Source organism: Chlorocebus sabaeus, chromosome 1 (assembly GCF_047675955.1).
Source record: "Chlorocebus sabaeus isolate Y175 chromosome 1, mChlSab1.0.hap1, whole genome shotgun sequence".
NCBI classification, from domain to species: Eukaryota; Metazoa; Chordata; class Mammalia; order Primates; family Cercopithecidae; genus Chlorocebus; species Chlorocebus sabaeus.
The window spans coordinates 111531472-111545240 of NC_132904.1; the positions used below are offsets into that span (position 1 = coordinate 111531472).

The 13769-nt window shown below is 39.7% G+C and overlaps 1 protein-coding gene across 4 annotated transcripts in view; it reads right to left on the minus strand.

Annotated features, from left to right (window-relative positions):
• CADM1 (cell adhesion molecule 1) overlaps positions 1-13769 on the minus strand; it is a 332505-nt gene that overhangs the window by 92236 nt on the left and 226500 nt on the right. The window lies entirely within an intron of this gene.

A 13769-nucleotide genomic window follows, 5' to 3' on the forward strand; every position in this document is an offset into this window, starting at 1 on the left:
TGGGAAATCATAAGAAAAGATACATATATGCCATAAACATTTTGATTTGAAATGTATGGCTGTACATTCATTTAATCTTTTGGTGTAAAGTCCAGGTCTTTCCTCACCACCCCTCCCCTCTCAGGTCTTTGCTTTGAGGTGGTTTGTAAACCAATGAAATTGATTATTGGTAACCATATAACTCACTTAAGAGGACAGCAGTCCCCAAATGGTCATTCCTGGACCACAGCCTCACATCATGAGGAAGCTTGTTAGAAATGCAAATTCTTGGGTGTCCTTTTATAGATTGAATGCATCAGTAACTCTAGAAGTGGGGTCCAACAATGTCTTAATAAGCCTTCCAGATGATTCTGAGGCCTCCTGAAGTTTAAGAACCATCGTGGTAAGAGACGAGTTATACAGGTATGCAAAGGCAGCCTCACCCGCCAGCATTCAGTGTGCTGTGGGCATCAGCCAGTAGGATTTCCAGAGGGGCTGGACTGCATCAGTTATTCCAGAGAGCTGCTAATTGTGCTTAAAACAAAGGTAATATTGCTCAGCCATGTCTTAGTATTAGGTGGCTTTGAACAGATGTTGCTCATAGCAGCGAAATGTCACATTTTGAAGCACAAACCAACATTTACAATGCTCAATTTTTCTAGAATTCTATGACTTTTTCAGCTACGATCTCTGTGCAGGACTCCTGTGCTACTGCCTGAGGCCTCCTGGAGTGCCATGTCTGCATTATGTCAGTGAGAACCCCGTGGGAGTGGCGGGCTCACAGGCCATCAGCCACGAGGGACTGAGTCACAGAGGAGGTTCAGTACTTCTCCATGAAGCAATCCAAGATGTACACTGAGTGTTATCTTACACATTTACTAACTTAATGCTTGCTCTATGCCCGCCAACAAATAGCAGTCTTTCTTCTACTACTTAATTTATAGCCACATGAGTATAAGCATTTCCTGGGTTCTTTTATCATTCATAACTTTGTTCTGTCAGTAATATCTGTCATTCCGTGTAGCTCAGTAAGTTCTTTCAAACCCAAGGTATCTATATTTCTAAATGGAATCTGAGATGAATTTTGATAAACATGCATTCTGTATCTTAATAAAAAAGGGATTTTCCCCCTTAACTACCTGCATATATAAATGTTTAAAAAGTTTCTGAAACCTGCCTTTGCATTAGGTGAAAATTCAATGTCAATATTAAAAATACACAAAACTAGGAAATTGTTTTAACCATGATGTGATAAATAATGAATCAGAATACAAGTTACTCTGCGATTATGGGTTTTCTCCATTCTTTAAGCTTCTTGCCTGTTCCACATCAGTAGATCGACAGCCCTTTAACAATTATGCACAGCAGCAATCCTGTTAGGGCTTCATAAAACACCATCACTGTCTTTGTCCCTGCCATGCAAAGATGCTAGAGTAAAAGCTATCACGTACCAAGTTGCTATGCACTGAGGTGATGTGCCCAAACATGAAAGTTCAAAGCAAAATTCCAATGGGTTGAATGTAAGTTTGAGTGCTTGAGGGCAAATGTAGGAGATACAACCCAAATATCACTTTGTTTGTAGGCGATGCTCCACAATTATAGCTCAGACTAACTTTCAGTTTGTTTGGCTGGCGAGCACACCATGCCCTCTTTTGGATGCTAATGTATTTCAGGTGCTGAGCCTTTTCCAAAAGCCAAGAGCTTCATTTTTAGCAGCCGTATTCTCAGACGAGGCCAGCCAGTGTGCTATCTCCTTGAGGGATATTTACTTACATATTCAGTTCAAATTTACAGTGCCTGGCTTGCGAATGAAATGCCACTTAGGAAGAGAATGCCATACCATTGTGGGAGATAAATCAAACAACCACTTCTTATTTTAGCACACGCTGGAAATCACACATTTCTAAAGCAGTATGTAGGTTATCTGCACAACAGAAACACGGTCCACCCCTTTGAGTACATTTCCCTGGCTACTACACAAACTAACCTAAAATTGCTTTCTTTGGCGAAAGTCTCTTTACTGAAGAAACCAATTAACCCCTTCAGTTCCTTTAAAAAATATGACGAATATAAGGTAACATGGCTGGGTGGACAGCTTAACCTCTGAGAAGGACACTTGCAAAAGAACTAAGATTCTGGAACAGCCCCCTTGGAGGTCAGAACGATATTTATGACATGGTCACTGGGCTGAATTCAAACCTCAAGGGAATGAAAGTGAGTAAATAGGGTTCATCTTGTTAGCAAAAGGATTATTTACTTCTGAGAATATATCGTTAACACATCCAAAGCTCAGAGAAGCGGTGGTTTCACACAGCTGCTCGCTTCTGCTGATGATGGCACTGAATCATCTCCAGTAAGTCTTTACGAAGAATTGTTTTCCCAGTAGTGTTGACGGGTTTGCATTGAATCATTCACACCACTGGCCTTGCAGCCAATAGCCCACATATTTGTGATGCAGCTGGCTTGGGGTAAGAGAGTGCCCAGGATTATTAGCTATAGATAACTGCTAACAATTCAGAGATATTCTGTATCCTTAGAAGAACATTCTTGATTTTTTTACACTTGAGCTTCTCCAGTTCGGCCACTGTACTAAAATATTTGCAGACTTTGGGATATGCATTTCAGCCTGCGAGGTGGAAAAGTTGCTGGACAATGCTAGAGGCTTGCTTTCAGGCCATCCTTTTCAGGCAAGGAAAAACCAATCCTCACCACCACAACCAAGTCTCTATCTACAGTCTTCAGACTTCTCCTCACTAATTTGTACTAGGAAAAGGGCCACAAAAGTTCTCAAGCTCTGTGCTCAATAAAAAAAAGCCACAGGTCCTTGAAGGGCGGAAAGGACCCCAGCCCCAGCTCAGTGCTCTGGAAGTGCTATTGAGGGTAACCGGAGCAGGGCCCAGCACTGCCTCCATTTATTGTCTGCAGATTTTCTTCTTTGCTTTCTTGATGAAACTGTCAATCTTCATAATGGTGTTAGCAATCACAGGGATGTGCTGCGAAGCGGCTTTAAAGGCATCTGATAAAGAGAAAACCTGTGCTCTCCTGTTCTGAGCCCCTCTTTAGAGTCAGTTACCAGTGATAAGGTTGGGCATTCTGACTTGTACAGAGTACAAGGAATTTGACTTGGCAAGTCAAACTGCAACCATCTCAACAGAACGAGTGGGGCTGCAGAGCTGCCGTCTTTTCCATTTGACACACAGGTGGAACTTGACATCACCATATTGCGCCCTTCTGGTTGGCTACATGGCCAAGCAGGAAGTAAATATGCTTGGGTGTCAGATAGGGACCAATGGGCTTTTTGGATCCCATAGTTCAAAGTATTTCTCTCCTCAGCCATAGCTTCTAGACTGGACTCCCAGGAATAATGGTTTCTAGACATGAGTGTGGCCTGGTGCAACTTCAGTGCTCCGCTCCAATCTAAGTGTATTATCCATATGCTGGCACTCAAGCAAATCCAAACTAACCCAGTGGCCCACACTCTGCTCTTGTGAAAACACGCATGGCAGGATAGAGGCCCCAAGGGGTCATCGGAGTTCCCCAACTCTCTAAATTCCCCCAAACCAACATCAGAGACAAGCTACCGACCTGAGAGGGTCTGCTGTTTCTTCCCAGGGCAATTCCACACCAGCAGCTTACCCAAGCCAAGCGGGCAAATTATCAAACTGCAGCACGCTTCGATGCCCTCTTTGTAGGCCCTCCATTTCCGTTATTCAGGGCTCCTAAATTGCAAACCATTCAAGGACAAAGTGAGGTTTATGCTCCCAATTAGTTATTCTTGAAAACTAGGAGCTGTACTACACATTAAAAAAGGAAAACTGCTCAGTACATACTCTGTGGGGGCCTCCAAACGGCAGGTGATTCCATACACCATATGTGATTCAACATTGAAAGGCACTAAGGGGAGTAGAGGACAGGGTTGGAGCTTCAACTCTGACTCCCAAGCACAGAAGCCAGGACATTCAGATCAGAATTGCAAAGTTATATGAGATTTCATATACCATAATACCCATCAAGTCATGTGACGTAAAGCATCTGTCACTAGCCTGATACGCTTTCCCTCTGCAAACTGAAAGAATCTTTAGCCATGCCCATTTGTATACATTTGAATTGGAGCACCAAGAAGGAAAGCTACGTCCCTCTGGATTTGATGAGGCTTTTAAGGAACTACTTCTCTACTCCAGTGTCTTAGGAAGAAAGTTGACTGCACCAAAATAGGTCATTTGTCAAGCCGTTATTTACTGTATTTTTCCTGCTGGAAATTATGCCTTCTGCAAGGAAGGTTTAGGCAACGAAGAGGATTTGTGTAACAGTGTGCAGTCGTCAACTCCCACTATTTCCTTCTCTTCAAATACATCCCAAAAGGGACATGCATTTAAGTAGCACAGCAGGCCAGTATGACCAAAATGACAGTGCTCTTTCCAATTTATACTTCTAAAAGAGAATACGCAGACACACTATAACAAAAGCCTTTAGTCTAGATTTCATATCACTTTGATGAATAGTAGCCTAAAGGGCAACATATTTATAAGTTTTAAGTCTCTCCTGCAACACAAACTGTCCTGATTTATCCCTATGATAAAGGCAGTTCTGAGAGCTACTTTACCATATTTATTATTTTACAGAGGGGCAAAAATGTTGATTCAGCCCTCAATCTGCTACTGTTGGAGTTATAAATGTTGGTAAGAGACCATTGCTGATGTCTATAAATATTAATCTATTCCCCATAAGTTCTGGGCACCCCCTCCCCTCTTCTTCCAGAACATTTCCTTCTTATTCTTGCTGCAACTACAGGATTTGCTTTATTGGTGAAAACCTTAAAAGAAAGGAAAGGGTGGCTTCTTTGAAGCCCATTACTGACTGGATAGCTGATGGCCCAGCAAAGCTCCAATTCAATGTTTATTAAAAAGAAAGCTTTACAGACAAATGTTGATACCTCTTCTGTTAAATGATAAACAGGCATTCTTATCTCCCTGTACATATTCCCAACTCTCACCCCTACTCCCAATACAAACCTTGGTATGGAATATTATCTAAGACTATTAAGTTCCTTTATTTAAAATATCCTGCTTACTTTGGCCCTTGAATTCAAGAGAACATTCCCACTTTCTCTAAAATCCAGTCCACTTGGTTTACAACATGGTTAATAAATCACTTTTGGGATATACCTCAAGTCATTGCTTATTTCAGCTAACTGTGAACCACTGGGAGTTTATTCATTAGCAGTATGAAACACATCTGAACACAACCACCAGATTGTGTTTGTGTACAGTGTCAAAGTGAACTGTTCATTAGCATTTGTAAGAAGCAATCAAGTCACCAAAGGGTATTAAGCCAACCTGGATGAGGGACAGAGGCTTAGGGACTGATGTGTTAATTCACTCTCCTGGATTAAACACCTGAGATAGGTCCTTAGTACAGCTTCATCTTTATCAGGCTAAGTATCAGGTTAGAAATGGATGCCCTCTCAGGAAGTAAAGGGTCAAGATCATTCTTACAGCTATTGCCAAATACTTAAATTGAAGCTCTGTATATAGGATTTTGATCAGTACAGTCAACTAGTACTCTATATTGCTATATAATATTTGTGCCCATTATAGATGAACACAGGTTATAATCTCTTCTATTCCAAGAAGCATTTATTGGAGGTAGAAATTCTCAAGAGACTTTATAATACAAAGAGACTAAGGATTTTCAGGGCAGTTTTCAGAAGTTTCACTGGTACCACTCTTGGCTAAATTTGAAAAATGCTTGGTATAAACACTACATGTGCTTGTTGGATTGGCTGCCAAAGATCCACTGAGATGTGGTATTCCATGTGGATATGCATCTTTAATTAGTCTCAATAGATTTTGTATGTATTCAACATTAATCTATACCACCTGTCTCAGACTAAAAGCATGAAAATGGTTCTTCCTAATCACTCTTACACAGAAAATTACTCTGTTCCTTCTTCCAATAAATTCTACAACCTCTCTGGAAGGTCTTAAATGTTAGTTTAACATTACTTTTTCTGGTTCATTATAGATTTTTTTTTTTTTTTTTTTTGGAACTTGCAAAGACTATTGCTCTACAATTTTGTTAAAGGCAAAAGAAAGCAGTTCACAGATGCATTATTAAAAGCCTGACCTCAGACACAAGCAAAAGTCTTACTTCTGCATTTTAATTGTGGTCAGTGCATTTCTTGTTTCTATTACGCCTCCTAGCCAAAGGATTATACTCAGCTGCAACATTTCTCCAAACTGTGCATTCAAGTTCAGAAATCAGTGAACACCCTACTCTTTATTTATGAGCTTACAAAGATGAACAGATTTTTTTTTTGCTTATTATCAAATAGTAATGAGTTCCATATTTATTCAGGTATATATAAAAACTGTTTTCATATTTTAAAAGAAAAACATTTTAATCAGTTAGACCTAACTAGTATACAGCTAGATTATTAAGAGTTTAACCTCAAACAAACAAACAAAAACAAACTTTTAACTCTCCACCATTCCATAAGGCTTAGAGTCTCAATAGGATCTAACATCAGCAATTTGAAGAGGACAAACTTCATGTTATTCACAAATAATTCAGTATTTTTCAGAAGTATGGAGATTCAAAATAAGATTATTTCTATAACCAAACACTTGAGAAGAGACCTATTTCGATCTAGTTTTATTTCCTGTAAAAAGAGAGCAAGGATGTGAAGTTTTTCACCATGGAAAGGCAGACAGAGAGAACAACTTTAACTTCAGATCATTGGTAGGCTGATCAGAGGCCGTCAATGTCAGGGCAGGTAGGGTCAATACCGGGTCAGAAAGATAAACCTACTGCTACAGCAGACTTGTTTCTGAGAAAGCTACTTAGTTGTCTACGCATGAACACAGTAGATATCCTAACAAGAAACTAAAAGCTATATTTCTGACATGAAGACTAAAGAACAAAACTGTTTTGATCTATTAAGTGACCTACTGGATGATGATAAACATTCCAAAATGTCTAAATGGCTAAAAATAAAACCTTGCTTGACCACGACCAAGAGGCCTGAGACATCATCACTGTCTGGATAAAGTATGTCTATACTACAGTGGTGGTTTATTATTTTCCCATCATATTAAATTCAGAAACATCTCTTAAATGTTCCTCATTAACTGAACACATTATTCAATTCTGTGCTACCTTTCAAAATAGCTCTTTTAACTAGAAATGAGAAACAAGAAGTCATACTGGATATCAGTTCAATAATTAAATGAGTTCACCAATGTTTCAAAGACAGAGGGAAATAAATGAAACCCACTGATCTTTGTTACTAGAAGCATCATGATTTTTATCACATATTTAACCAAAGAACTAGGTACCTTAAATGTCAGTTACAAAAATAAATTGTATTTGGTTCTTAATTAAGTCTTTATCTTTGTGTTAAAAAAAAAAAAAAAATTAGGCCTGGGGGTTTAGATTGTCATATTATACAAAAGTAAATGGTAAATGCCTTTCTGCATGCAAAGCCATTAGATATAATTATGCAATGGGTAAAGTGTGTATCACACTATAAATGTCATTTGGTTTTACAGTTATAAACTCATCAACATTTATCAAAACATCGCCTGGAGAAAGAATGAGATGGCTATAGCTCATGACAAATTCAATGCCATCTTTGAAGATACATGACAAAGGGGTGTCCCAGTAAACACACGCTGACATTACATACTAGAGTGTTGGTCTTCATACCCATTAAATAGAAGTTCTGTTCTCTCCAGAAAAGTCCCCCAACCACAGTACATTTTGGTGGGTTTCAAGATCTATTTTCCTCCCTGAAAATCACACTTCTTACCCCATGCTTTTCAATATTGACATAAGGTGTGCATAATTCCAGCCAACTTCTGCAGGTAAAGAAGCATGTGAATTCATCTAGATAAGCTTTAGGGTTTGATTTCAATTGCTTATTCAACCATAAATCTTAGTGCTTCTTAGTTAGTAATCTCTTAATGGAGTTCTGTTCAAATGGAAACGCAGAGACTATTCCTGCTAGGTTCTTTTTAGACAACAGGGGTTTGTTTCCTATTTCTTGCTCTGAATCACGGAATGGCACAGGTGCTTAAGCACGAGCACCAGGCTCTGCTAGCACACTGTGTTAACAGTTCTCCTTTCTGAGTGCCATTTCACTATCCCCATCAATCTGGTAGTTATCACCCAGGGAGATTTGTCCCTTGAAAAACAAAATGGCTGGGCTTTAAAAAAGTCTACTTTTCCCCTTGTCCGCATTTCAGTTTCATACAACTTGTTAATACAAAATCTTGACAATGGTCCAGGGTAATAATGCCATTGGCAATGTTTCTGTCAGAGCCACTCCTGGCCTTTGCAGCACAGTGCCTAAAAACTGGGGGAGACAAGACAACAGCAATAACAAAAACCGGGAGAATGTGCAGTAAAGAGTAGAACCACAGGATGAGATTTTGATTTTATAGAGTCCTCACAGGATTAATAACTTCATTACATCTTTCTTTACAGGCCAGATGCTTCAGACATCTATAAATACTGGTATTTCTTGGGTGGGATGGCAGCCCAGTGACCCCGCAATGACATCAGAAGTTCAGATCTTGTGTCTTCCCCCAGATCGGTCCTGCTTTCACCATAAGCACTCTCCTTTTGGCCCGGTCTTGACTCTTGCCCTGGGTCCTCTATGAAGTCCCTTCCCACGAATTTGTCTCAAGGCCCCTTGCTGCCATGGTATTTTCAGCTGAGGTAACTGAGGTCTGCAATCAAGATTACATTTCACCACTCTAAATGGTCATGCCATTTTCTTAACCAGCACAACAGAAAGAATGAGCGAGGAAAACCTTGGGGAAACCCACTCCTTGCAATTTCACAAAAATCCTTCCCCACATTATGCCACTGCCCAGAATCAGGCCCAATAACATCCCTGTGGGAGCCACACACAGTCATTTCTATATGCCTACCTCCTCTCGCTTACGTCCTCCCACCCATGTCCTCCTCTCGCCCACGTCTTTCTCACCCCTTGGCTGCCCAATCAATTCCAACTCATTTTTCAGATCTCAGCGCAGGTGCTATTTCCTTCAGGAGGCCTTACCTCACTCCAACCTCCCTAGACAGGCTGGGGACTCACAACATCCTGCCCTTCCCCATCTTAGGACACATAAGCTTGTAACATGCTTTACAACGTGACCTTAGGAGACAGATGCTTTAGTGTTTCCCATCTATGAAATAGAGAGAACAATTTCTGTCAATTCCATTTGTATGGTGTATAAGATTGAAGATAAAAGGTGTACACAGTTCTTTGATAGCACAGGGACATATGAATTCAAGGTATAACTGCTGGCTCTTTAATTCTACTCTTATATTTTGCAAGTAATTTATTAAAGAACAAGTGAAGCATAACTAAAAATAAAGGTGTTTTTGAGAGATTTTAGAGGGGTTGGAGGGGAGGGAGTAGAAAAGTATCTTAAAGGTTCATTTTAACTACTCTAAGAGGACCCAGTGAGCTTTAATAAGGAGACAAATAAGAATGCATTAGGGGATAATGGTGCACTCGCTACTTAAGGTTCCACGTTTCCTGTTTTCCACTAACAGAGACATATTTTTTTTCTTTAAATTCAAGCTGATCCCATTAGCTGCAATTTTCAATTTACCGGTCTTTTCAAATAGCCACAGAACATCCAGAAAACACAAAAATGTGTCTATTCCATGACTAAGGTGAACAGAAGTTTAGTTATTACCATTACTTGTATTTAATTTCAAGCTTGCCAACTCATAGCTTCAGAAAGAGAAAAGGAGAAAATAGGTTATTTAAAATTGATGTGTTTTATCATTACCCATCATTAAAAAATGATGCTGTTGTACCATCTCAGAAGTAGCAGGCAGTGAATATTTAATGCTTATACTAGTATTTATTAATTTCACATCTGTACAATTCTTCATAGAATGACTATTTTAAATGACTACGATTTATATTTTTCACAGATACTCTGGCATTTAATTTCCACTTGCAATGCATTTGTATTTGTGCTTAAAAAGCTACCCAGTAACACCTATAAATCGAGGAACTGCTTAAAACAATAGGCACCATCAGGATTAGGAGGGGGAAAGTCACATGTGTGGGCATTTGTTAAAGAGACAGCATATGGGAGAAGGAAAAGAGGCTGCAGCATGCCACTCACAAATCTCTTTGTAGAATACATTAGATCAATGAAACAGAGCCAAGTCAACAGACAAAGCGGCGTGGAGACAGATAGAAAAATATACACAAGAATACATGCATAGATCCTCACAGTGAAAAATAAAACATTGTATGTAAAACCACACATATTCATGGTGACTTGGGGAGCATCGATGTTATTTTTGTGTTCTCATTACATCATAAACCTCTGGAGGGCAAGAACTGTCTTATACAATTAAGTTTCCTTATTTGTCATGTACCTAAAAACTAACTTACAAGTATTTTTATTGACAAATATCTTTCTTTGACAATTAGTTGTTGACTGGAATGCTGCCAAAAGCCTGGTGGGTACAAATAAGCTGTTTCTACCCTAGATGCTCCAATCATCTCTACACGAAGCCAGCATTCTGGTTCTCAGCACCCGAAAACCCTTATTTTCCTGCCCTCATACTGTCATCTGTCCCCTGTTTCTTCCCTGCACCAAGCATCCCACTAGCTCTGCAGAAGCGGAAAAAGAAAAGTCGATCTGTGCTGAACACTAATAAAGACCACATTTTCTCAACAAGATTGCATCCACTCAATTGCGAGCCCGAGGGCAAAATACAGAATGGGAGAGGCTTGTGAGCAACGAAACATCTCACGGTTGGTAGCCAAAAGCCAGCTTGAATAGACAGGAACATACTGCTGACCAGCAACACAATGCCCCACCACAAAGTAAGCCATAGCAACATCTTTTGCTACTGCAAGTTTCTGTTTTGTTTTGTTTTGCCTATTAGTATTATTATGCAGTATGGACACCCTGAAAGCTCACATCAACCACCAAGCTCTAATGTTGTTACAGAGACTTGATGAAAGCCATGGCCTGACAAAATACACGGGGCTCACGGCTCCCTGAAATGCATGCTAAAGAGTAAGGTACGCTTTCTTCTTTAATAACAACAGAATGTGCAGAACACTATCATTAATAATAACAACAATAATCTACAGTCCACTGAAATTATGGTGACTACTCCACTAAACGTCAAAATTAAAGCAGATCTTAACTAGTAGAAATGCTAGTTATAAATCCCTTCACTGAATTCAGAGATTAAAACAATACGATTACTAGGGTCGAGTAATTGTGAAAGATGAGAGGAAAGAAGCTCTTCTATTCTTCATAAAGTTCCTGCTCCAAATAGGTTTTGTATACCATCCTCATGCTTGGTTCACATGAAGAAGGCTTCTGTTAATGGAGGGGAGACTGCCTTTTGTAATATTTTAATTTTTTTCTCTCATACTCATCATCAAATGACACTGACCAGGCAATTACTATAGACTAAATGCTGAAACTACCAAAAAGAATAAACTGCATTCCCCTTCCTCAAGGACCTTAGGATCTAGCTGTACAGACAGAATAGACCAAAAGACTATGAAGCCATTTGTGCTAACTACTGAGCAAGTGGTCTAGGCACAAATCTCCGCAGAACTCCTTTCTCTACTGCTTGCCAATGTACTTAATACAAGATTCATCCTCATCCTCAGTTTCTTCCATCCCTGGTATCATACTTCCAATGACCATGCCCCTCTCTACCTATCCTGTAATTCCCACCTCTCCCCAACACATTTTCATCCCCTGTAGAGATGCCCATCTCTACAATCAATTTCCTCACCACTATATCCTGTGGATTGCCATGAAACCTTGCCTGATTATGTTGCACAGAAGTGATCATTTCTGCCTCTTTAAATTCCAAGTGCACTGTAATAAATGGAAAGGATAATAATACCTGCCCAGTGAACTAAGATGAGAAAAAAATTATGTAAACACTTAGAACAGTAACTAGCACATAGTAAATGTTCAATAAATGTTAGCTATCATTAGTATTGGTCACAGTTTGTTAGAATTGTATGTGGTGGATATAAGCAAGTAAAAGAAATAGAACTTAACTTCTAGCAACTCAGGATTTAGTAGGATACATAAGAAAGGTCTTCATATAACTAGGATAAGGAGCAGGGCATAATAAAGATCATATGAATATTTCAGAAAGGACTGGTAGGAGTTAAGAGAGAGGAAGAAGGACCTTATTTTGTCATTACTGTGGAGGGTTCTGAATGCCAGAGCCAGAAATAGAGACTTTATCCTACACATGTTGAAAAGTGACTGAAGGTAGTTGGAGGTTGATGAGTATAGAGAGAACAGGGTAGAGAGGTATCACATTCCACACTGTATTCCAGGAAGAACAATTCTATAGAGGTTTGTAAAAAGGACTGAATGTTGTGTGTGTGATAGGGTGGGAAGCAGGGACCACGAAAGTTAAAAGACTAGCAAAGAGGTTATTGGAGCATTGCCAGGCAAGTCAATGCTGGCCTGAACCAGGGAGGGAGGAGCAGCAGTCACCACAGGAAAGATCAGATCCTAGAATTACAAGGAAGAAGTTTATACAGCATGGTTGATCACAAAATGGTGGTGAGAGAGGATGGAGGGAATAAAGGAAAATGCCAAGATTGAGACTGGAGGGTGAGGACTTATTGATGAGGACGGGAAGCCTGGAGGATGTGGGCAGGGAAAAGCAGATAATGCATTCAACCAGCCGGATGGTGTGTAGAACTACATTTTCTAAGTGAGCTCAAGGGTGAAGCTGCAGATTTCGGAGTCACCCAAATCAAGATGACAGTTGAGTCAGACCTTCAGAGACCACTGGTAAGACGATCCTGTCCCTACGAATGTCATCCTCTCCAATCCCACATTCCACTAGCCCTTTGTGGACAGACCCTTTAACAACCCACAAGTCAGAAAACTAGACTCACTAGCACTTATTTCTAATTGTAATATATTAAGTAGACGTTTCAAGGTTGCAAACATGGATTTGGGGGTATAGTCAATGCCTGCCAATGGGTTGTCAAATGAAATCAGATACTTAACATTTTTACCCACCTCCTCCCCAACCACATATTTCACAAAGACCACCTAAGAGCAAAGTTTCAGGCTAAGAAAGGCGGAGTATCCTGTACTCAGTCCTGATTTTCTCCTGAATATCCAAGATCTACTTTATGCTATAATTGCTTTTCTTTTCTAAATGAAAAACAGTTAAAACCTCAGGGATTTGTACAATAGATTCTGTATTAGATAATGCAAAGAGAATTTTCCTCTTTCATTTTACAAGTTATAGGTAAACACTGAACTCTTCCCTTAAATAAGGGCCTGGGAAACTGTTACAACTCTTCAGATTGTATTGTGCTATGAAATATCTTTAACTACATAATTCCTCTATGTAACGATATTCAAAACAAACTTCCTCTACGTAATGATATCCAAAACAAAAGCCTTTTGTCAAGGATGGGATGGGGACCAACTTATAAAAAATACATGTAACTTTTCACACATACCCAAATATATTAAGCACAGATCTTGCCATGGGCACCAAATTCAGTTTAATTAGAACAATATTCCTTCTTACACGTGAAATATTTAGTTCCTACCCAGCTCATCACACTGCAATGTTCCCCTGTCCCCAAATGAAATTACGGCAAGCCAGTACCCTAGGATGAGTGCGTGACTTGCATGCTGCACGGTCGTAGAAAGCTAAACCCCTTCTCATAAAAGGACAGCAGACATGGCTGCACTGCATGCTAACATCAAGCCACTGGATTTAATCCAGTT